General features: G+C 39.2%; 1 long non-coding RNA gene across 6 annotated transcripts in view; it reads left to right on the top strand.

The window, feature by feature from the left end:
• LOC106036622 (uncharacterized) overlaps positions 1–22,095 on the top strand; it is a 52,762-nt gene that overhangs the window by 27,114 nt on the left and 3,553 nt on the right. For 2 of the 6 annotated variants that reach the window (XR_010830023.1, XR_010830021.1), the window contains 6 exons: positions 1,985–2,151; positions 14,021–14,101; positions 14,700–14,824; positions 15,029–15,083; positions 16,370–16,453; positions 16,992–17,074. This is a non-coding gene — a long non-coding RNA (uncharacterized lncRNA). Of the gene's footprint in view, positions 1–1,984; positions 2,152–11,901; positions 12,019–14,020; positions 14,102–14,699; positions 14,825–15,028; positions 15,084–16,369; positions 16,454–16,991; positions 17,075–22,095 lie in introns of all 6 variants that reach the window. The other 4 variants (XR_010830018.1, XR_010830022.1, XR_010830019.1 and 1 more) reach the window with 4 other exon arrangements.

A 22,095-nucleotide genomic window follows, 5' to 3' on the forward strand; every position in this document is an offset into this window, starting at 1 on the left:
AGAAGGTGAATCCATCCTGCCTGCTGGAGTGGGGCAGCACCGAGGGGCGAGGGGCCAGCGGCACTGGGGATGCAGATGGGGGTGAAGGCCAGTCTTTGGAGGTCACATGGACCCCTGGGACAGCAGTGGTGGCGATCAGCGGTGAGCTCAGGAACAATGTTATCCCTTTTCTTTGGCGTATTGGGAATTTTTCATTAAAAAAAAAAAAAGGATGAACAAAAAAACAAAACCAAAACCCTGTAGGGGTTAGATCTAAGCAAATTAAATAAGAAAGGTATGGCAAGTAACAGACTTGAGAAGCCAATTTCCATCACACTGGGAAAAAAAATACTGACCATTTTACCATTCTGGACAAAAAAGGGGAAAGCTCGTATAGCAGTATGTACATTACTCACAAGACATAATTCACTGGAAATACTATGAGTGGTACATAAATAGCAAAATGAATGTTATTAGCATGTTAATTTTACTAACCCTTTAACCTATTGATTAGCCAAACAGAAGGAAACAGCATCTTTTCATGTGCTTTTTTTTTTTTTCCCCTGCCTTTCATGTAATTGGATTCAAATTCACATCTGTAGCTACTAAACCAATGTTTTCAACCTTTCTTCTACACCTCCCCACCCCCAACTGTTTAACCTCCCATCTCCAGCTCTGGCATAAATGTAAGCCTTTATTTGTGAATATTCCGATAAGCACTTTGCCTCCAACTATATTGTTCAAGTACCAGCATCATTGTTACAGCTGTAATTGTTACTATCAAGACACAGTTCTTTGTAATTAGAAAGTCAAGATGGTATTCAGCAGTATGGCAGCACAGATTCTCATTTGTTAGGCTATTAGAAAAAAATGTTTACAGAGAAAACAGTGTCATTGTTTAGTGCTCTTAATTGACCATCTGCCTGGTAAAGAAATGTCCAAAGAAGGATAAATAAGGCTATAGTACACTTATTTATTTATTTTCTTTGTGCAATGAGTAAATTAGGAAAAGCAACAGCAGATCCAAACTAGACAAGACATTGCTAAATCAGGCTGCAAGTGAAATCATGTCATGAATACATTAACTTTTATTTCTCTCAGTGTCAAGACTCGTGTCTGCATCTTCCTCAAAGTTTGTTGGGAAGAAAAAGGAGGCCAGATCTTGGTGGGCACTGTGGAGTTGACAGCATTCATCTTTTAACAAAGTCAAGCATATGCTGCTTTGAGTGCAGCATCTTTGCATGCTCAATGACGTGTTTAATGTCACCTTTCCCACTGTAAATCATCCCTGAGTAAATCCACAAGGGAGAGTGGTACTAGGAATTAAGCAGGAGAGAAATAAAATTCATGACCATGTGGTTCTATCTCAGGGAATTTGGTACGTATTGACAAGAGAGATTCACACCTGACGGGGCCGAGAGCTAATTTGTAGTAGGGCTGTTTATCTTCTGCCTGAAGGGAATGCTTTTTCATATTTCATGTGCATTTTCTGCATCTCCATGTGTGTATGTTTGTGATTTAACATAGCTAAGGGTACATCTGGTTTTGCTGCTTGGGAAAAATGTAGTTTCAAATTTCGGGCTAATCCAAAATTCTGTTCTGTTCCTATGAAAACGTAAAGAAGGGGCAATTAGGTGTTCAAAAACCGAATTCAGTGTTTTCATTGTACAAGGCCTTGTCTTAGGTAGGGAGCATTTGAACAGTTCTTGCAGCATTTGTTTACAGCTTTGAAATGAGAAACGAAAAAAAAAAAAAAGTATTACCATGCTAAACCAATATGGTAAATGACCAAACTGATCTTCTCTACTATTTGTCTTCCTACATTCCAGGTGGAAATAATCCAGTACATTTATATGTTGATTTATTACAGTGTAGAGCAGAAAGAAAAAAATAAAAGAGGGAAGCAATAGAAGAAGAAGAAAAAAAAAAAAGGAAAAAGAAGAATGAACTAAAAAAGTAAAAATTACATTTAAAAATAATAATCTCTCAAAACTTTGCTTTCCAGTTTCAATAGGCACCAAGAGGGCTGTGTAAGGGGAGCCCTGGTTCTGCCTCCTCCATGGCTGCTGCAACATCTGCACAGAGGTGCAGCTGCTGCTCGGGTGGTGACAGCCTGACAGCAACCAGCACCCTCGCAACAATTAGCAGTGTGACGATGATGACGGTGTCCTGGTAGGTAAAATTTCCCAATACTTAAAAAATTAACAGTGTTTTAGCAATCCGTTCTTACAGTGACAAATGCACTAATGACTCAAAGGGCATTTTCTTTTCATAAAAACACTCGCTTCTTGATGCCTTCTCCTTATTCCTCAGGTGCATCCCTTGTCCATTTGTTCCCAATCTAAATGTCCTTTTTTTCCATCTCCCCTGACTCCAGCACTAAATACTGACCATAATCATTTTCATTGCTTTTTTCCTCCTTCAGTACTTTTGTGCACAGCCTCTTTTTGAGTTCGGAGGGAGTACATCAAAATCTTGGTTTCTGCCTGATTGCTTTTGAGAAGGGGTGATAGCTAATGGAGTCTAGCTATCATTTGTCTTAAAAACACCAACATATAATATGTTGCTTCTAAATATAAAATTGTCTTTCCCTCCCATTTCTGGATATCTTTCATTAGTGCCAACTGCATCTTTTCAGAGAGCAATGACCAACCTTTTTACTAATTTTTTTCCTTCCAGTACAGCATATAATAACTTCCATCAGCAGGTGTAGGAAGGTGACAAGTGCATAGGGCTTTCAGGGTACTGCATGTATTTCCTGAGCTAAAGGCACTCAAATTTATGAGGTGCAAGATCTTTCTTCTGTATCTTCTAAACCGGAACCAAGGGATGTAAGACACCCAACCCTACCAAGACAGAAAAGCCTGTCCAGATAGCCTCCTGCTCACACATTCTGGCAAGGATTGACATCTCCATACATACTGCATATTTCACTTAGTGCTGTTTCTGTTTTGGTAGTGGTACAACAACGACATCTTGAAGGTGCTTTTATAAACCGCATCTGTACCTGTTTTCCTGGCACCGGAGGTTTGTGCTAGCACCTGTATGTCAGCATGCTCCTCGCTAGGCTGGGTGCTCGTACATGGCGCTTTGTGTCTGCGTTTTGTCTGCGTGTGCTGTAGAGTACCAAGCAGAGTAAGTGGCTCAGATCTGATTGACACCAGTAGTTTTAAGCTCATGCATGTCTAGCTACTTGTTCAATTTGTTTAGTCCAGTGGTCTCCTTTATTAGGAGCCTTAGGGTTTTTCTTTTGATTTGGCAGGATGATTATAATGAGAGCTCCTTAGTGCTACTACACCAGGGTATCTGCCCACTTGCTCTCAGCCTCTGCTGTATAGCTTGTGATTAATGTAAAACAGTCAGATGCCCTTCAGATCATTTGAATTTGGGGATTCTATTATAAACACCAAAAGCATGCCGACTGCACAAAGCCCTCGGTGGTACCAATTAAAGACAGCGTTGTTCATAGTTGGCACTTCTCATGCTGCTACCTTTTATTTTTTTCTTTTTTTTCTTTGCATGGCAAATCTTTTCCATGGCAGTGGTGGCCTCTGTATCACTGTGCACCTGTGCCATACTCCAGCCCCAGGGCGTGACTTCCTTGGCTGGTCAGGAAACTTCTTGCTTTCCTCTCTTGCTGCCCAATTTCTGTCCCTCTGAGTTAGCCTCTCACCTGGCCAGCTGTGAGCAATGAGATTTGGGTACAATACCTCTTCATGTCATCACACAGGGACGGGGAGTATTGCTTGGACTGCCCATAGCAGAAAGTCCATGGTGTCCCCGTCTCGGTGTTCTGGTGGCTCCGGGCTGCCACCATGGATCATCTGACAAATTTCATAGAAAGACCCCAACCCCAGCTTACTGACATTATCTTTTTATTCCAGTCAGTATTCCAATTATTCCTTGAATGTCATGAGTGAAGAGTTGGACTGTTCACAAAGTGTCCAGTGTTAAATCCTATTTACATGCAAAAATTGTGCCAGTTTACTCTGAGGTTAAATCAGTGCAACCCCCTTCTGTGAGGATTCTTCTAAACTAATGAGAATGACCTCCCATAATTTCTTTAATTAAAGAACAACAACAACCTAAATCAAGATAAAACATGCTTCATATTAAATAAGGTTGGCCAAGCAAATGGTTTTGCATTGCTTGAAATGCTGACTACACTTTTAGCACTGACTGAATTACACGAGTGCTTTGGGCTCAGCAAGTCTCAGGTCTGGTTTCTGAGCTGCAGGATTGGTCAAGCAGCTGCAGCAGTGGAGGTGGGTGCATTACACCTGCCCCCACAGAAGTCAACAGCAGTTTTTTCTCTGCCTTTGAGGTGGCCAAAGTTTCTCTCCACTGTACACATTTTGTGTCAAATCCCACTTCTAATATCTCACAAACTCATATAAAGTGTCTGGATCAAGACAAAGCTTTATTTTTCATGAAAGCTACTCGTCCCCTTCCCACCCCTGCTGTGTTTGTCAGAAAGGAATAAAATTGCACCATACAAGAACAGAGAGAAAAATCTTTTATTTCTGAAATCTTACTTTCCGGAGACAAGCTTTTTTTTTTTTCTTGCATAAGGCTCCCCATAAATCTGGGGTCTCATAACTTTGATCTATTCACCCTCCATCTAATAAATGTACTCCAATCACAATTCTTACATAATGGACTATAAGGAATTGAAGAACCCTAGCATAAGAAAAAAAACAGTACCGATCTCTTATTTCTCTGCTAATTTCTGCCAAAACCTGATCTTAAAAAGCAACTTAGACGATACTTTCAGTTGAGAAGGTGATGGCTAGTCTCCTTCCTTTCACTGCTGATTCAGGAAACCACTGAGAACAGAAGTAGTGTTGTTTTCCACCACTATCACCAATCTCATCACAAATCTTATGACTTATAAAGTATCTCAAGATATCCTCTTCTAATCCAGCTGTTTTCTAAGTCTGTCCTGAGAGATGATTATTCAGCTGCTTTTCACAGACCCAAGCGCTTCACTTGCTCAAAGCAACTGTTTGCATAGGGGTAGGACTCCCCCATCAGTGTTTAGAACCTCCTGAAAAGGGCTCATGTCCAGCAAAGCTGACCAGAAAAGTTGTCCCGTGAGCTATGGGACGTCACTGGTGTTTGCTGTGTCCGTGTCTTACTGTTAAGAGAACCTTATAAACCTAATCACTGATTAATCCTAGCAGAAAATGTGGGCAAAGCTGGAATGTGATTTTCTTCTCAATCAATATTATGGAACTCTCCACCAATCTTTAATAATGTTTTATTCATGGATGAAAAGGTACGAGGGTCCCAGTATATTATAGTCATTCATGTTTAGACCTGTAAATGAACCCAAAAAGAATCGCAGTATTTTGTTGCCTGCTACATGTAGAGTATACACTCAGCTCACTCATATATAAATTAAAGATAAACTGCATTTAATCCCATTAAGCATTAAAATGTAAGCAAACAAATCGACTAGCAAAATATGGTGGGATGGCAGAAAAAGAAAATAAGCTCAGAAAATAATTGGTTCTAAGGAAGTTAATGAAAGTTTGTAGTATGCGTTTTATATGAATAGAGTTCAGAAGAGATTATTTTTTTGAAGTGTTACTCACAAATCTCCCATATCCACAATAGATCTTTTGTTAACTGTACCTGCACATTTATTGTGTATGACAGCCTAATAAAATGAAGTCATTTTAATAAACATTGTATCAGAATATCCTATCTTCTGTGTGGCAATGTGAATTTCCACTACTGAAGGAAACATTTAACATTCTCACCATTTTAATACTTTTAATAAATATTTGCAATTCCTGTGATAATGCATAATGGCAGAAAAATGCATTGCCTCCAAAATTTATGTGGCTGCTGGCAGGTGGCCATTTTCCAATTTTCTGTCTCACTAATATACATTTATTATGTATTTCTAAGGGTTTTTTTTCGGTACTTGGCTTGCCATAAAATTGCTATTTCTCTTACAAGAGAAAGCACTTGAAACAAAGAAATTCCAATTGGACCTAAAACTGACAAATGGACATCTACTGGCCAAGCCAGAGAAGAAAAGCATTTGCCCAACATTCGTTTCAGTTTGATCCCTTCCCATCAGCCAAAGCCACTATACATTTGGATCAGAGACTCATATTCCAAACTGATAACAAGTATCAGTTCTCGCTTAGTAATATTTTCTGAAGTGTGACATTGCATTGCATCATGTACTGCATGACATGACATGAAAAAACATACCTTTACATGATGGGTTATGACATAAGGAAGCAGGATGTAAGTTAATATTATGCTTTACGTTTTTACATTTTGTGTTTTTTGTTTGTTTGTTTGTTTTTTGTTTTTTTTTTCTTTCTTTTTTTCCTGAATTTCTGGATCAGGGCATATAACGAGCTGCAAGTGGGCTCTTATATGCTGGCTTTATACAACAGCCATCATTATGGTATCTGAGCATCCACCAGCAGATAATTAAGCCTCTATTGACAGCTGAAATCCTTGAATCTTTCAATAAGCACATATCATTCTATATATTTTAGTAGTAGTATTCATTTGAAGAGCAAGGGAGCAGTGACTCTCTAAGTATGAAGCATAAACAGACAGGCAATAAGAAGTGGTAAAACTACTAAAATGACATATACTTATCCTCTAAATGGAAGGAAACTGATTTTGTAAAACTCTTTATTGCATTCATAACAAAGCAGGAGATATCCTATATCACAGTGCATGTGCTTCTTGAAGATCCTTTCTGGTAGCAAATGATGTTCAGCGAGTGCGATTTGTTATCAGAGAGCTATTTATGATGGCCAAGATAGAAGGGCACTGAATAAATATCTATAGCTCTCAGGAACTGAAACATGATGGTGTACTAGATGGAAAGAAGTATCTCAAATAAACAGAGGAACAGAATCTCCCAACCAAAGGTGACGGCGAATTCAGGAACTTTTTTTGTTTGTTTGTGTGGGTTTTGTTATTGTTGGTTTTTGTTTGTTTGTTTGTTTTTTCTTCTCCCCAAAGCTATGAAGCAACATGATAATCCAAATTAATTAAATACTGTAATGGAAAGGAAAAGATTGCTGTGTGCTTAAGCAGGAAGTAGTGGTGTGTTTTGTATTGTTTTTTTTTCTTAATGTGCTCGAGTGGTTTCTTTTATTCCTAAGAGCTATGTAAAGCAAGACCAACTAGGAAGCCTTTTTAGACTTCCCTGCCAATGAAGCCTAGGGCATATTAGCATTGTTACTTTCTATTGTTGCTGATACACAAAGCAACATGGAACCACTAAAAGAGTCCGATTCTGTTGAGAGGACCCAATATGTGCAGCATTGTGGAAACGAAACAGATTTCCAGAAGTTCTGAGCACCTGCCGTTTCTAACAACTTCAGAAAGAAAATATGTTTATTGTGCCTGGGCATCAGGAAGGTGTTGTTTCAGGGCCTGATAGCTAAAGCCCTGTTGGTATCTTGGTGCCCTGGGAAGTATTTCTGCAATAGGATACAGCACAGCTTATTGACCATGTGGGTGACATGCACAGAAATTAAAGATCGATGGCTGACTTGTAATGAATTAGGAGTTAAAGGTACAGAGAGTTTTTCTTATATATAATTTATATTTATCTGCTGTCAGCCAGCATTCAGCTTACCCTGGCTCTATTCCAAGTATGCATTAGCATTACGGCAATTAGTGTGAGAAAAATTAGGTTTCTTCAACCTGTATTTCAGTAGGACTTTAGGACCTCTGCAGCAGGTGACAAGATTTCTTGCCAAGATGCACAAATAGATGGACCATTATTAAGGCTGATTTTGATGCTGATTTGTGCTCTCCTCTTCTCCATCTATTATTTTTCTTTGATTAAACTAATTCCTGAAATGATAAATACAGTCTCAGCAAAGGGGAAGGACTTGCCTGTGTCTGTGCTCACAACATCAGGAGAGGTAGATTTACCTCATCAGATATTAGTAAATATGCTAAAAAAAAGAACTTTTTGGCTGTTAAGAAGTAAGTGACAAAAATACAGCTGTTTTGCACCTTCCACGTACAAGGGGATTTCTTGAAGTTTCTAACACTGGGGAGCACAATCCTGCCTTGCTGCTGTTGCATCTTGTGTGGTGGCAGGAGAGGTGCAAGTTGGGGGCACTTTTGAAAATCCCCATGGACACAGCAGTGACCACTGAGTCTTTCTGCAAAGTATCACTGCATCTTCAGTGCCCAGTCTGAAAAAAGGGACCCACGCCAGTCCCCACCAAGCTGTTTTCTTTCCCAGGTGCAGGGCTTGCAGATAAATGTATTCATATCAGTGGTAGGTATAGCTGGGCTGGTATTAGCTGAACCTACAGCAGCTCAGTGAAGCTTAGTAGGCTCAGCTAGGTGATGGCATTGGAAAAACAACACACCACCATTTACTTTGATGAGAGCAAGGAATAATTACTGTGGCTAAAAACTCAGTTTTTCGCTGTTAGGCCTGACAGAGTGTATTTGCTGGGAAGTTGCAGATGGAGTTAGATTGCTGGTTGGCATTTGACTGTGATTCATAGAGCAATAGATACTACAGAGGGTCTAGTTAGGAAAAATGTAATAGCTGCTGGGGCACACAGGCTGCATGTAAGTTAATCCACTGCCATCCTTCTTTATCTTAGTAAGACACCACATTCATGTTTTCACCAAAGCAGCAAACTGAGTTTTCATTACGTGAACTACTGTTGCGTCTTGGCATGGCATGCTCTCCAAGAGCATATCTTTTGAGAGTGGTGAGAGGGTCTCTTTCTCTTTCTCTGAACCACGAAAGAAGACTAGAAACTGTTAGCTGAGAAATAGGGCTGCCTACTGTATGAGAGGTTAAATCTCTAATTTGCTGGGAGATTATAGATTTAATTCTATTAAATCATAGAATTATAAAATGGTTTCATTACTTCATTGCTTTATTGTTTGTATTTTTTTTTCCTTTACTTGACCTATGTTGGCCCTAGTTCAGGAAAGAACCGCAATTTGGAAAAGTGCTATTGGACTTAATACAAATGTCTTGGTGCTTTCCTGAATAACTCCTGCAGATATTGAAGAGTTGAATATGTAGAAGAGTAAATGTATGTTTTTCACTAATGATCATGGACATACTCCAGGACTAGGATTGCAGTTTGGAAGAGATCAGGTAGAAATTTTCTTATGGTTTTTTTTTTTTTTTTTTTTTAAATCAAAATTAATCGTCTAATTCTTTTCCTCAAAAAGCATCTCTCTTTTTTTGAAACTAATTCAGCTGAAAATGATGAAAATTTGGTTAAAACTTTTCATTTTTCCACCAGAATCTCTTGGCTGTCTAAAAAATTATGGCAGTCTGTAGTACCTGTCCAAAAAGATAAATATTGTTAATAAATACTATTATATAATAATATAAATAATCTCTCATATATATTCACTTCATGCATGTTCACTTATATATAATTCATACACTAAATAAGCAATCAAATTAATAATAAATTGCCATATAATCTTATAATTTTATTAATGTTTATGATTTTATAATAATATATAATTTTATATACATATATAATTAGCATTAGGGATTTAGGAGAAAAAATGTCATAATTCTTCTTTGCACTGGGCAATTTTCAGATACTGGGCTGAACAGATGAAGTCCCCTTCTAACTCGTCCTCTGTCACTGAAGTCAATGGCAAAGTGCAGCTCAGAAATTTGCTTATGAATTCTCTGTTACTAGATGGTAGACTTTTCTAAATACTTTTTTTTTAATCTAATTGATTTCTTCTTCCTGAATTTACAGCCATGCTGCCTTTTTAGCACTGCATTGTGGACTTGCTTTCATTTAATATTTTGTTGTGATTAATCCCTCTCACACCAGAGAACTGTCTGTGCTTTGTTTCTATTTATTTTATTAAGTGGAGGCTACATCATTAAGTTTTTCTGGTGCATATGTTCAATGCTAGTTGATAAGAACCATATATTTGAAGAAATGGAGAAAAGTAGATTAAAGATTTCCTGTCCCCTCATGGCTGGCCTTCTCCTAGATGAAATGAAGAATTTGTGAGAAGAATGCAATTGGGTGATACAATCATTTCTCTATGGGTAGGCTAACTCTATCAGTGGTCTGAATCTTAGCATCTTTTGATAATGATTTTCTTGCAAGAAGAAATCACGTGTACATATTTCTTACCCTGGTGCACAGATGCTGTTTCCTTAGCAATGGACTGTGGATTATGGTCCAACTCTGCTGAGTCAGTTGTCAAAGTACAGTACCCAAGGATAGACATTTTTGGGGGGTGCATTAGTTTTTTTGAATCAAGATGCTCTCTGAAAGGGAGCCCACTGCAAGTTTTAATCTTGTAGCGCAATGATTGCCTCAGATATAAATAGCAGGTAGATGTAAGGAAAACGAAAGAGATCTTTAACAAACAAACAGCACTTTGCACAGATGGTGCACCTGAGTCCTGAACCTGATCATCATTTAAACTTGTGATGCTGCTGCATTGTAGTTCCTCTGCTCTTCTGAACCCCCAGCCCCAAACTTGCAAGGGAGGATGTGTGTTCTTCCCAGCAGCAAGCGTGGTGCTGCCAATTTCATCCATGTCAATGAATTTAGTTTGCTTACAGAAGATTTCTCTGAAGTAATGTTTCATTACCAAGGCTGGCCAATAGAAAAACAAACAAACAAACAAACTTGACCGAAAACAAGCAAAAAACCCCAAATGCGTAACAGGAAAACTTGTGGCAATTCTCCACGAACTTCTCTTAGCTCATATAGTTTATAATTATTTGATGTGATACTCTGTATGATTATACAACAGCAGATGACTACAAACAACTTGAAAGAACAGATCTTTTCTGTTGCTTCCTTTATAGTGTGGCCCAGTAGTCTTCTTAACAGGTATTGCTCATATAGTATCACTATGTCTCTTTGGATAACCAGTATAGGTTGGCAATAATGCACAGCAACGTAGAATTAAAAATTAATAGTGAAATGATTACATAATTCTCCTCTAGCAGGAAAAAAAAAAGAAACACAAAACCACCAGCAAACCCCACCTTAGAACAAAGGCCTTTAAAGCATTTTGGCTGTTTTCCAGAACAGCTAATTTATGCTCCACCTAGCACTGCTCTGTGAAGCAGTTGTGCTATTGCCAAGCAGGAACTGCTAACTGGCCATCGTGGAAGCGGGCAGGTGGCTGGCAAGGCTCTGCTCAGTGTCCATCCACACTGCACTCATCAGTGCTGGCTGTACCACACCAGAAGAACCTGCCTAAATGGCAACAGCACAGCAAGTCGGTCTTTTATATTGTTGGAATAATCCGTGACATTCAAAAATGAAAGACAATGCATTGGGAAGTCTAGAGAGAGTGGATTTGCTTTCCTCAATGCTAAAACAAAGGCTTTGCAATGTTACACATATTATTCTGATCACAAAAGTATCTTGCATTAGGGCTTTCAGCATGAGATAATTGACCTTGACATTGCTTTCAGCTAAGGGCACATAACTCTTATCGCAGTGACTTATCTTGAAGAAAAGCGTGCAACTGCAAAGAATATTTACTTACTATCTTCTCTCTCCCTCGCTTGCTTTTTTTTTTTTACTCTTGAAAACTGTGCACTGCAAGGACAAGTAGGCAGAAGAGTAGTGAGGGATGGAAGCTATTTTATGCGGATGAACACATGAAGAGGGGTGATTATGTATTGCTAAAAGTCTAATCCTTGGATAAACTACAGTTTGCTATTAATTCTTTGGACTTGCTTAGCTGCTACTTAACATTTCCATGACTTAACAATTATATTCTTGAGCTAAGAGTAACTTTTTGACAAAATGTGTAGGGATTAGAAACATTGATAATTATATTAATTAATATTAATGGGAGTGACAATATTTGCGGTCATATGACAAACATGAGGAAAGCCAGGCTTAAATTTTATCAATTAATTCTGTTTCTAACTGCTTTCAGTATTCCTTTGTCAGAACATGTTCCGCTTGCACCAAAGAATGTATTAAGCTGGAAATGCAGACCAAAGTTAAAGGAAAGAGAGATATATACCTGTGTATGGTATTGTCTGTTATCCAGGTACATATTTAGCCTCATGTGTGGGCTTTCATTTTCTGCTTTGTGTCTATTTATTATAAATGCCAGTCATCTGGAGCAATAGGTTCAGTCTCAGCTGAGACGAGTTAGCAGCCAGCAAGGCAGGCAGGAGAAGAAAATGCCAGAAGAGCTCTCCAAACTCAAATATCTTTCTTCCCACACTTTCACATAGGTGCAGGACTAGCACAGGATGGTAAGACAAGCCCTGGAAAAGAGAGCTCAGTGTGTATATCTATAATGGTTACTCAGATTTGTTTAATACATTTGATTGGATTGAAGTTGTCTCCAGAGTGAGGCAGACAGCTGCAGTCCATTGGCCTTAATCCTTCCCTGTACTCCCATTGCTTTATACTGCTCCACCAGCTCTACGTTGCCATAAAAACCAACATAACCCACCCTCAGCTCTCCCTGGTGTGAGGAAATCCCTCGCCAGATCCCTCACTGAGTGTCACAGCTGCCACGGAGGCTTCTTGGCACGAGCAGGAAAGTGAAAATTTCCCAGCAGATGTGTCCAGCGTGGGGCAGAGCTGTGGGATGATGCTCTTGCTCAGTGTCCTACCAGGCTAGGGGTGTCAAAAAAACCAGTCATGAGTGGAGGCATTCATTGGGGAAAAAATGAGACCCATAAAGTTTTCTGCATGAAAATCTTCATGTCCTGAAACCGCTCTCCTCAGAGAGATTTAAGCCTGTAAAGAAATCTTAATGTGTTGAAGTTTCCCTCGGCACAGAGCCTTCACCACATAACAATCCAAGAGGCCAATAAAACAAATAATGACTATCTCCTGGGGCAACTGCAGTAAAAAAAATGTTGCCAGCTAAAAATTGTGCCTTTGATGGCTCCACAGGCAAGACATCAACAATCTCTACAACTGCCAATCCCCTCGTGTGGTTTTACACTCACTGCCCTCTCAGCCTGTGTCTAGGTGTTATGTGCAGGGTCTGCTTTTCTCAGCTCATCCCACCTTTGGTCCTCCTTAGGAATACACTTCTGAAAGATTTGAATAAATATCTCATTGAACATGTACGTACAGGTGAAGGATGCTATCAACCAGCAAATGATGGTGTAGTTCCCTTTTGTTTTTTTCCCAGCTAAACTGGGAAAGTTTGCTGTCTACTCACCTTATCGATGGGGAGGTTGGGCACTAGTGCACAAGGGAGAGTGGCCAGGGAACTATTCATGAACAACCCAGTGAATTAAGGTACTTGCTGACTAGGAAAAGGGAGTGCCCCCAAATTTCTGCTCCTTGTGGGCTGGATACTCTACCTATCCCATTCCTCCCCTACCGATCCCTAGCGTATTTGCATCTATGCATATTTTTAGGATAAAATTGGGAAGTATAATTTTATCTGGTTGTACAAGCCATATCTTCAAAATTCAGATCTTTTGCTCTGGTATAAATGTTGCTTCTGCTCCATACCCCTATTAGGTGACAGAGCTCAGAATTAGTCCTTTTGTGTTTGTTTCCACTACACTGGGATGAACCTGTGAGCCTTTGCTTTTCCCCATCAGGAAGCATGGATTTAACGTATCGAACACACCAGAATTGCTTAATGAGTGCTCAGTGAATATTAATAAAAGTTTGGACGTGACTCAGACTACAATGGATGTGAAGTTTGAAAGCTTTGGTTCAAGATTACAGGAGGCTGTGAGAAAATATGGTATCCAGCAGCTAGCATATAGAGCAGATATTTCACTATCCAGGGATCTCTAATTACTAATAATGTACAGGAACAGTATGATATGTCCTTACAATTGCAGAATCCTTTTCAAAGATAATCTTTAATAGTTTATTTGACAACCTGTAAAATTATAGAAAATTATTAGTCTTGGGAATTACAAAAATCCCCATAGTACAGTCAAACAATAAAATTATAATTACCTGTGGGTAATTGAAATTTAACTGTTTTTTTATTGTATATTACACATCAATAGCAACATAAGTTCAAGAGTGTCCCCCTCCCCTCCCTTTTCTTTTCCCTACAGAAGCAGGGAAAATGGACAACCCTGCTGGTAGCTTGTGAGCCCTTGTCACAGAACAGAGCTTGAACAATTTCGATTAAAGCGGTATGTTCGAGACTGTCATTAGACCTGCATTAAATTACATATCTGGAATGTTAAAAATAAAGAGTACTGAAGCTTATTCACAGCTGCCGGTGGTAAAGTGTGTAGTCAAGGTTTTGATTATCTTTAAAGTTCTTATTTTTCTCTTTTCTAAAACTTATTGTTTCGTCAAACAAATATCTAGCGCATTTAAGAACAGTATGAGCACATGGGCAGAATTGCTTAAGACGGATAAAGCATTAGCGTGTTTCCATTCTGTGCTTGGTAGTATTGTTTAGTGCTAACAATGGTAATTTATCAATTATACAAGAAGGAACAAAGCTCTTTGCCTGTCTCTTAACTCTGGAACTACCTATTACAAGGCCCAAAGCTTTGAGACCCCTTCCCAGACCTCGGGAGGCATCATTTAATGTTAATCATGTATTGCCAGCTTTTGCCTTGTCCTCTGTTAGTGACCCCATGGAGGCTGCTCAGCATTCATCAAGACTTCCATGCATTATTTTTGTAAACCAGGAAAATCATCACTTTTTTTTTTCTTCCAAAGCAGGGATCTTGATAATGAGGCACAACTGCTCACCAGCCCTCCTGTCTTCTTTTCTAGTCTAGTAGGCCAGACCTTCCAGTCCCTTCTTGCCATGTTCCTTGTGATGGCTTTAGAGATGTTTAGAACAAGCTTAAGAACAAGCTTTTTGGATGCTGTTTGGCCAGCCTACCACCTAAAATATGGTATGTTTGATATGAGTTGTCTATATGACAGCTGTGTTATATACTCCTAAGATGCACTACAATGGTGTTTGCTTCTATATAAGGATCAAGCTAGCTACCTTTATTTGATTCTGTAAAGTGCTTTGTGATCATTATGTGAATATAAATACAAGTGAAAATATATCTGTTTTATTAAGAGTTTCAATTAATGTGTTTAATACACAGATTTTATCATGAGAGAGGCATCACAAAGACTGAGTACAACATAATGGAAAGCCAGGTATTGTTATGATTATTACTACTATTATTTATGTATAATCATTGAAGTATTAACTGAAAGCTGGGAAATTGAGTTCCTGGCCCCCAAAGATCTCATAATAACAGCTTTTTTGGGGGGGAGGCAACAATAGCAAACCAGATGTATTTTGTGGCACTACTAAAGATGCATACAGCCCTGTCTGGAAATCCGTGATCCTAACTGGGTTGTCCCATTTCCAAAGATCAAAGGAGACAAAGAAGAAATCAGTTGTAGCCATCATTGCTTGCATTATTTCTTTAGGTGCCTTTTACTCTTCTCACCCCCCTTTTTTCTCTGCCTGTTTATGTGAAGAGTATTCCTGCATGTTAGAGCTCTGACACGTCTGTTTATCCAGTGAGGCAGCTGGGAAGTTCTCATCAAAGTAGTATCTGAATGCCTTGACAAGGGACCTGAGGAGAGGACTGAAGTGGGCAGCTCAGCTGCAGAAATGTCCTGGTGGAGGTGGTACTACTGAAGCCCACTGGGCCCCAGGATCTCTTGTTGTCACCACCCATGGGTGGATTGGAAGGTGGCCACATGGATTTTTGCATTATGGCCATTTCCAGTGGGGCTGGCCCCGAAAAGCACCACTAATTGTCCAAAGGGTTCCCACAAGCCAGCGCCTCTCATCTTTGCTGGCATTTGCAGGTAGCTACACAGCATGGAAATGCCAACTGTATCCTCACTGCTTCCCCACCTCCTTCTGTGAACATTATGCAAGAGAATAGTCTGAGATTTTTAGGTGCCTTGGCCTCCTGAAAGCTAAAATGGAGTGTTTGTATTACTTCTAAAACAAGTATAAATCTTTCAAAAGGAGAAACCTCAAGAGGAACTGTATTATCAAAACAGTTATTGGTATAAGCAACAGCAGAGGAAACACAAGGCTGGCCCAAAATCTGGGTCCTCGTGTGAAAAAGCCATGATCTCGTGTAACAGAGTGAGGAGACAGAGCTGAGAAACCTTTGTTTTGCTTTGGCTGTTTCCTAAGCCTGACCCCTGACCAACACCAGAAGGCTACAGGAAAGGCTTTCTCCATCTTGACCCTTATTCCCTGGCAGATTGCAGTTGCTGAGCTCAACTGCCCTAAAAAAGAAGCTGGAGAGCTGTTGTTCACTAGGATTTATATATATGAGATGCTTGGAAACTAAATCTTCCAAACACTAAAATGCACCATATTGTAAGACAAAGAGCAGGAGATAAATTTTCTTGCCTTTGAAAAATTCTGCTTGTCTCTCACTAGGGCTAATTTTTACCGTTTTTAACTCCAGAGAGAAGAGCTATTCTGACTGTGATGCAATGATGAAGTGAAAACTAAGGAAGAGCAACTGTACCACCTTCAGGATTAAAGCCAGGTCAAATTTTTGGTTTTGATAGAAATCAATCATTTTTTTGACATAGAAATCAGGAAAATACACCAATACAACATGTTGAAAAGAACCATAAAGTTATTATTTGCTCCCACAGAAATGATTCAAATAGCGAGCCCCAAGACTCATGATAGTGGGGAAGTATTTTAGAGTGAAATCACAGGCCTTTAGGGATAGCCATTGACACTGAGTACAACATAATGGGGAGGGTCCAAACGGGGTGACAGAGAAGTCCTTGTGGACAGCAGCATTAATGGTCCTCATTTCACACCTCTCTGTAAGGAGTTAGAGCTCACAAATGTTTAGGTAATGAAGGCTGCAAGCCTCCAAACAAAACAAAACAAAACAAAAGCACACAACAAAACAGCAGCAACAAAAAAAACAACATGCTATTTTCGCTTTCTCATGGATGAGTTTAGAAGGTTAATAAAACAGTTAATCCCAGCCTGCCCTGTGAAAGGGAATAGCTCACATTTGTAAGACTTGGAAGTGTGTGTGGATGCATGCTGTTATTTCCTGACAGAGCCAGTCCAAGAAGTTGAGAAGACAAGGGTCTTGGAGGAGGAGTTTGATTTTCAACTACATCAATTAGAGTAAATTAAAAAGGTTAGTGTAAATTGCTTTTGAGAGTGGACCCCAACTCAGTTACATTCTTTTTTTTTCCTTGTCGAACCTAAAATTAAAGCTTAATACTGAGCAATGTAGGCCAACCACAGAATTTCAAACAAATGGTTCAGAGAAACTTGTTGATTTTTAAAAAATTTTCATTAAGTTGACTTAAATTTTAAACATGTTATTATTTTGAAAGAAAAAAAAAAGAATTTTTTTTTTTCATTTAGGAAACATTCAACAAAACCATCTCTACTCAAACAAAAAAAAAAAAAGAAAAAAAATGTGAGAAATAGTGCTAAATTTGCTAAACAGTCTGATGGCCCTGAAAAGACAATATTGGGAATTCTTACCATTTGTAAGCACAGAAGCTCTTGAGACCATAGGTGGAGGACATGGCTGCATTGTGGCCCTGTAGGCATGCCAAGAGTGGTTGGAAACACCTGAATATTGCCTTCAGGCAACTCTAAGTTGGGCCCAGCCAATTACAGTGCCAGGCAGTTATTTATAAGGAGACTTGGACGTCCATTTGTTTTCCAGCATTGAGGGAATGGTTATTGTAGCATAGAAAATTACCCCAGGTCTTATTAGGTTTTCTGGAAAAATATATACTACCGTGTAGGTTACTTTTATGCCTCCATGACTTGGTGTCCCACTGCACAGATGAGGATCCATACTAAGAAACAGTGTAAATGTTATAGTCGATAACGCTTGGCAGAGAAACTGCACTGCATTTTTTTTTTCTTTTCTTCCTTTTGTGTGAGGCTCCTGTGCTACCGGCTAACCATTTCCTATAAGGTATTGTGTAAAAGTTATATAGTGTATCATATTAAATTTTATAACAGTGCTTTGTGTTTTGAAAAGGCTTGGGGGGGGGGGGGAACAGCATCAATCAGGAAACCACATTTGATAGACTTGGAAGGGGCCTCCTGGGTCATTTTGTCCAAGACCTCTATGAAACAGGAAGGCTTCTGCAAAATACCTTTCCCATAAATGTATCTAACCTTTCCTTAAAGACACTGAGTGATTGTGCCATAAATACCTCAAGCAGGTAAACTAGTCTGATTGACCTTACGATCAAAAAGTGTCTCTTAATACTGTATATAAGGTACAATTTTCCATTCTTTCAGCTGTAGCTAAGCAAGAAAAAAGGGCAAACATACAGTAATGGGCAACAATACGTACTGTGCAAACAGTTTTGCTTTCACTTTACTGCCATCTTCTACCATAAATCTGGATGTACCACTGATATTTGGTTTCCTAGTGTAGTATCTGTGATCCTTGTAGTATCTATCTCACTTTGTCTCTGACTTTTGGAGAGCCAACATTACAGAGTGTAGAAATAACGAAGACATACAGGCAGCACTTTCTGATTCAGAAAGCCATTCAAAACCCTATGCCATATAGTTAAAGTATTTATTTCTATTTTCCATTTATTAGAATTTGTGGGTTGTTTCTTGTCAGGACCATGGGAGCTAGGGGAAGCACAACGCTTTCAACATTTCCTTCAAAGAGTATTTTACATTCTCCTCCAACAATTGTGCATACTGAAAAATAAACACATGGTAGTTTAGCTGTTTGTTGTTGCAATAGCAATGCATTGTGTGCTGGTTATTGCCCCGTACTGCTCTGCCTTCAGAACTTTACACACTGATTTCCAAGAGCTTCCTGGGCTGTATATAAACTATCATCTTTGGATTTTTTGTTGTTGTTGTTGTTTGGAAGCACTGAAAGATGGTGAGAGGTCTGAAGAGTTACTGTCCCACTGCTGAACTTAGTTCTGTCAGGCACATGCTACTTACAAAAAGTGGTTGTTGCATGGTGTCCATCTCATATAGCTGACCGCTACCTAATTCCTCCTGGATGGTAGGAGAAAGTTAAGGCACCCTTCAGTGTATCCTTCCAGCTTCCAGGGGAAAAGCCTGACTTCAAACAATAAATATGCAGACAGTCCTGGTGGCAGTGAGGCATTGTTGTCAAATGTAAGAAGGAACGACCATTTTATTGTTATATATCAGATTTTATTGTCATCAGCCACTTCTGGAACATACAGCATCATACCAAAATGAGACACCAAACAGGTCCAGTAAAAGCTTGGAAAAAGGTCAAATGAAAAAAGGGTCAAATGTTATTTTAACTGATCTCTAGCAGCCGAGCTGGACAGCCTTTCTTTACTAGAGGATTTCTTAAAATTATTATTCACAATTTGAACAGGGCAGTGTATTTCAGACCGGCTGAGGAAGGCTGTAGAGGAATTTCTTCTTCAAAAGTTCAGCAAAAGAAGTTTTAGAAGTTTGAGGCATCCTGAGCTTGGTTTTGCTGTTCATCTGTTGTTCTGGGGTAGATCAGGTGGCCTTAATTTGGTTGTTTTTTGTTTGTTTGTTTCTTTTTTTATATTTGTATTTTTCATAAACAGAGGAGTGTTGCATAATGGGCCAGGAAAACTCAAGGTAACGCCTAAAAGCAAAAGACAAAAAAAGGTAAGATAATGTAGAAAGAATACGGTGATACTGGGTTTGAAGATGTTGGTGTCTCTGCAGAGCCCTGCCCACGCTTTTATGCTGTGCCTCCTTTATGCCTCATGCCTTCACGCCCATTCACTGGCAATCACTTGTCCTTCTCAGCTCAGTGCTAATCATTTCAGAAAGACCTTAAATAAGCCCAGAAAACACAGACTTTGTAACATGCCGTCTCTATACAGTTAGGTGCCATCCTTTCTCTGAAGTACAGAAATTTAAAATATTTGTTAGGTATTTAATCACATAGAAGTATGGGCTGAAATACACCTCATCCAGTAGTTTAAAAGCAGAGGCTGTTGAGATCCTGACAATTCAATCTGTTGTTATAAAATCACAAGAGACTGTAAAAATACCTATGCCAAGAAAAAGAACATAAATTCTAATAGACCTGATCTGAAGCCCACACAGCATTTGCTTATGTACGATCTTACCTGGTTACTTGATCCACATGACAAAATCAAGCCTGTTTCCTTCATGCTGACCTGCTTTAGTCCCACATAGCCTCCATTTTCCTCTTGGCACCCCTCAACCACCTAGATTGTATTTATTGTATTTTAATTTTTTATTTTTGTAGTTTTTTTTTTTAAAGAATGGGAATGAAGGCAAAATGGGCTTTTGTTTTGTTTTGTTTTGTTCTTTTATTATTACTATTTTTGAGGAAGAGGTGTTCTTTTTAGCATGGATAAGCTCTGACCTGTAACTGTGCTGTTAGGTATGCCTGAAAACAAAAGTGCACTTGCATCAGGTGCTCCTGATACAAAAAAATTATATATTTTACAGATTTTATGATCCTGTTCATTGCACAAATGCCAATCAGAAGCTAATATGGGGCTGTATCTTACATTCCACTTTGGTATTTACAACAGAACATGGCATATCATTTAATTTAAATTTGCAGCATGCTCAGTGTAATTAATGCTGTGCAGTGCCTAGAAAATCCTGATTTCTTAATGTGATACAATGCTTGCATGCTGAGACCTTTTTTTTTAACTACTGTATCATTGTGGAACATTGATGGGTAGGCACTACCATTAAACAGGGAAAAAATGCCATGCTTACTTTCTCTTTATGAAACTTTCATACAGCTCCCCAAAATATGATGCAAACTACAGGTTTGTTTTAAAAAAGGGAGAGGAAAGTCAAAGATTTAATTTTCCCTTGACACAGCATGATGCCTGAATAGCCAGGCAGCTATTCCTAAATTATGTGCATTTCATTCCTAGGAGCTGTGAGCATTTTGAATGGGCTGTTGTTAAATACAGTACACAAGCGTAAATACTCAAGGGAACAGCTAGCTGAAATTTTGGCATGAGCAGAAATCTGATATCTATCATGGTAGTATCTATCTGAGCACATAATAATAATGCATGCTGATTTGCTGGGAGTGCTAAGAGAGGGGTTTTGGTATTCCGGGATGAGAACTGTTAAATTTGTGAAGATCGTGTGTGATTATAGTAAGCCTTGGTATTCGTGTGCTGTGGTCTTGGCAGGGACAAAGATGGTCACATGTAATCTTTAGACCTGTGATACTGGCCGGGGGGGGTGGGGGGTGTGGGGGGGGGGTGTCTCATTGGTGGAACTGAACCCAAGAGACTGAATGCATGATAAAGATATGTATATATTATACATAGCTAAAAAAAACATGGGGAATTTTTATCTGTACTCAGAAAATGGGGTAACAAAAAGGCAACGTGCACAGCAGGAAGGGTCAGGACCAAAAGCCCTTTAAGGTCAGTAGTTTTACTGCTATTACTTCAGCGAGCTGGGATGTTAGTTTATGTACTTTATCAGGCAGATATATGATTTCAGTTGTGGGGGGAAAAGAAAAGAAAAAGAAATAAAACACCCAAACCTCTGTCATTTTGTAAGGTATCGGTTTCAACCAGAATGTATTTATAAAAGCTCTATTCATAGACCTGTTGATAGCAAAGAAAATTCTCAGGTCCTCTAAATAAATCTGTTCCTAAATATAATGCTTCAACTTCTATATTCTCATCTGACACCTGACAATTCAACTTTAAGAGTAATTGGTCCTGTCTTTGAACCTGTGCAAATACTGTACGAGGAGGGTGGACAATTTATTGATTTAGATTGATTTTTGTAAGAAGCATACGAGACAGATACGGTGTCAGGTGTCACACACTGTATATATTACATTCCTCGAAAGCATCCATAGGCAACAAGGCAAGGTTCAAGAATGCGCAGAGGTAATGTTCAGCAAGCACCTGCAAATGAAGCTGTCCTGCTGTGCAATACCACTCTGAGTAATTAATTACATAAGAGAGAGAGAGACACCAGCTTAATTGGCCAAGTTGGAACTTTGAGGTTGTGACAACAAGGCTTTTCTGTTGGAAAGCCATCCCAAGCTATGTGATAACACCTCTCTCCACATGCAGGAACACACAGGGATACCCTAGTGCAGGCTGGCTGACCCATTGATCTCTTCCTGTTTTCAGTGTTAAGCGAAGAAGGGGCTGTAGGAATAGCTGGTCGGGCGTT

The sequence above is a fragment of the Anser cygnoides genome, chromosome 3, assembly GCF_040182565.1.
Source record: "Anser cygnoides isolate HZ-2024a breed goose chromosome 3, Taihu_goose_T2T_genome, whole genome shotgun sequence".
NCBI lineage: Eukaryota > Metazoa > Chordata > Aves > Anseriformes > Anatidae > Anser > Anser cygnoides.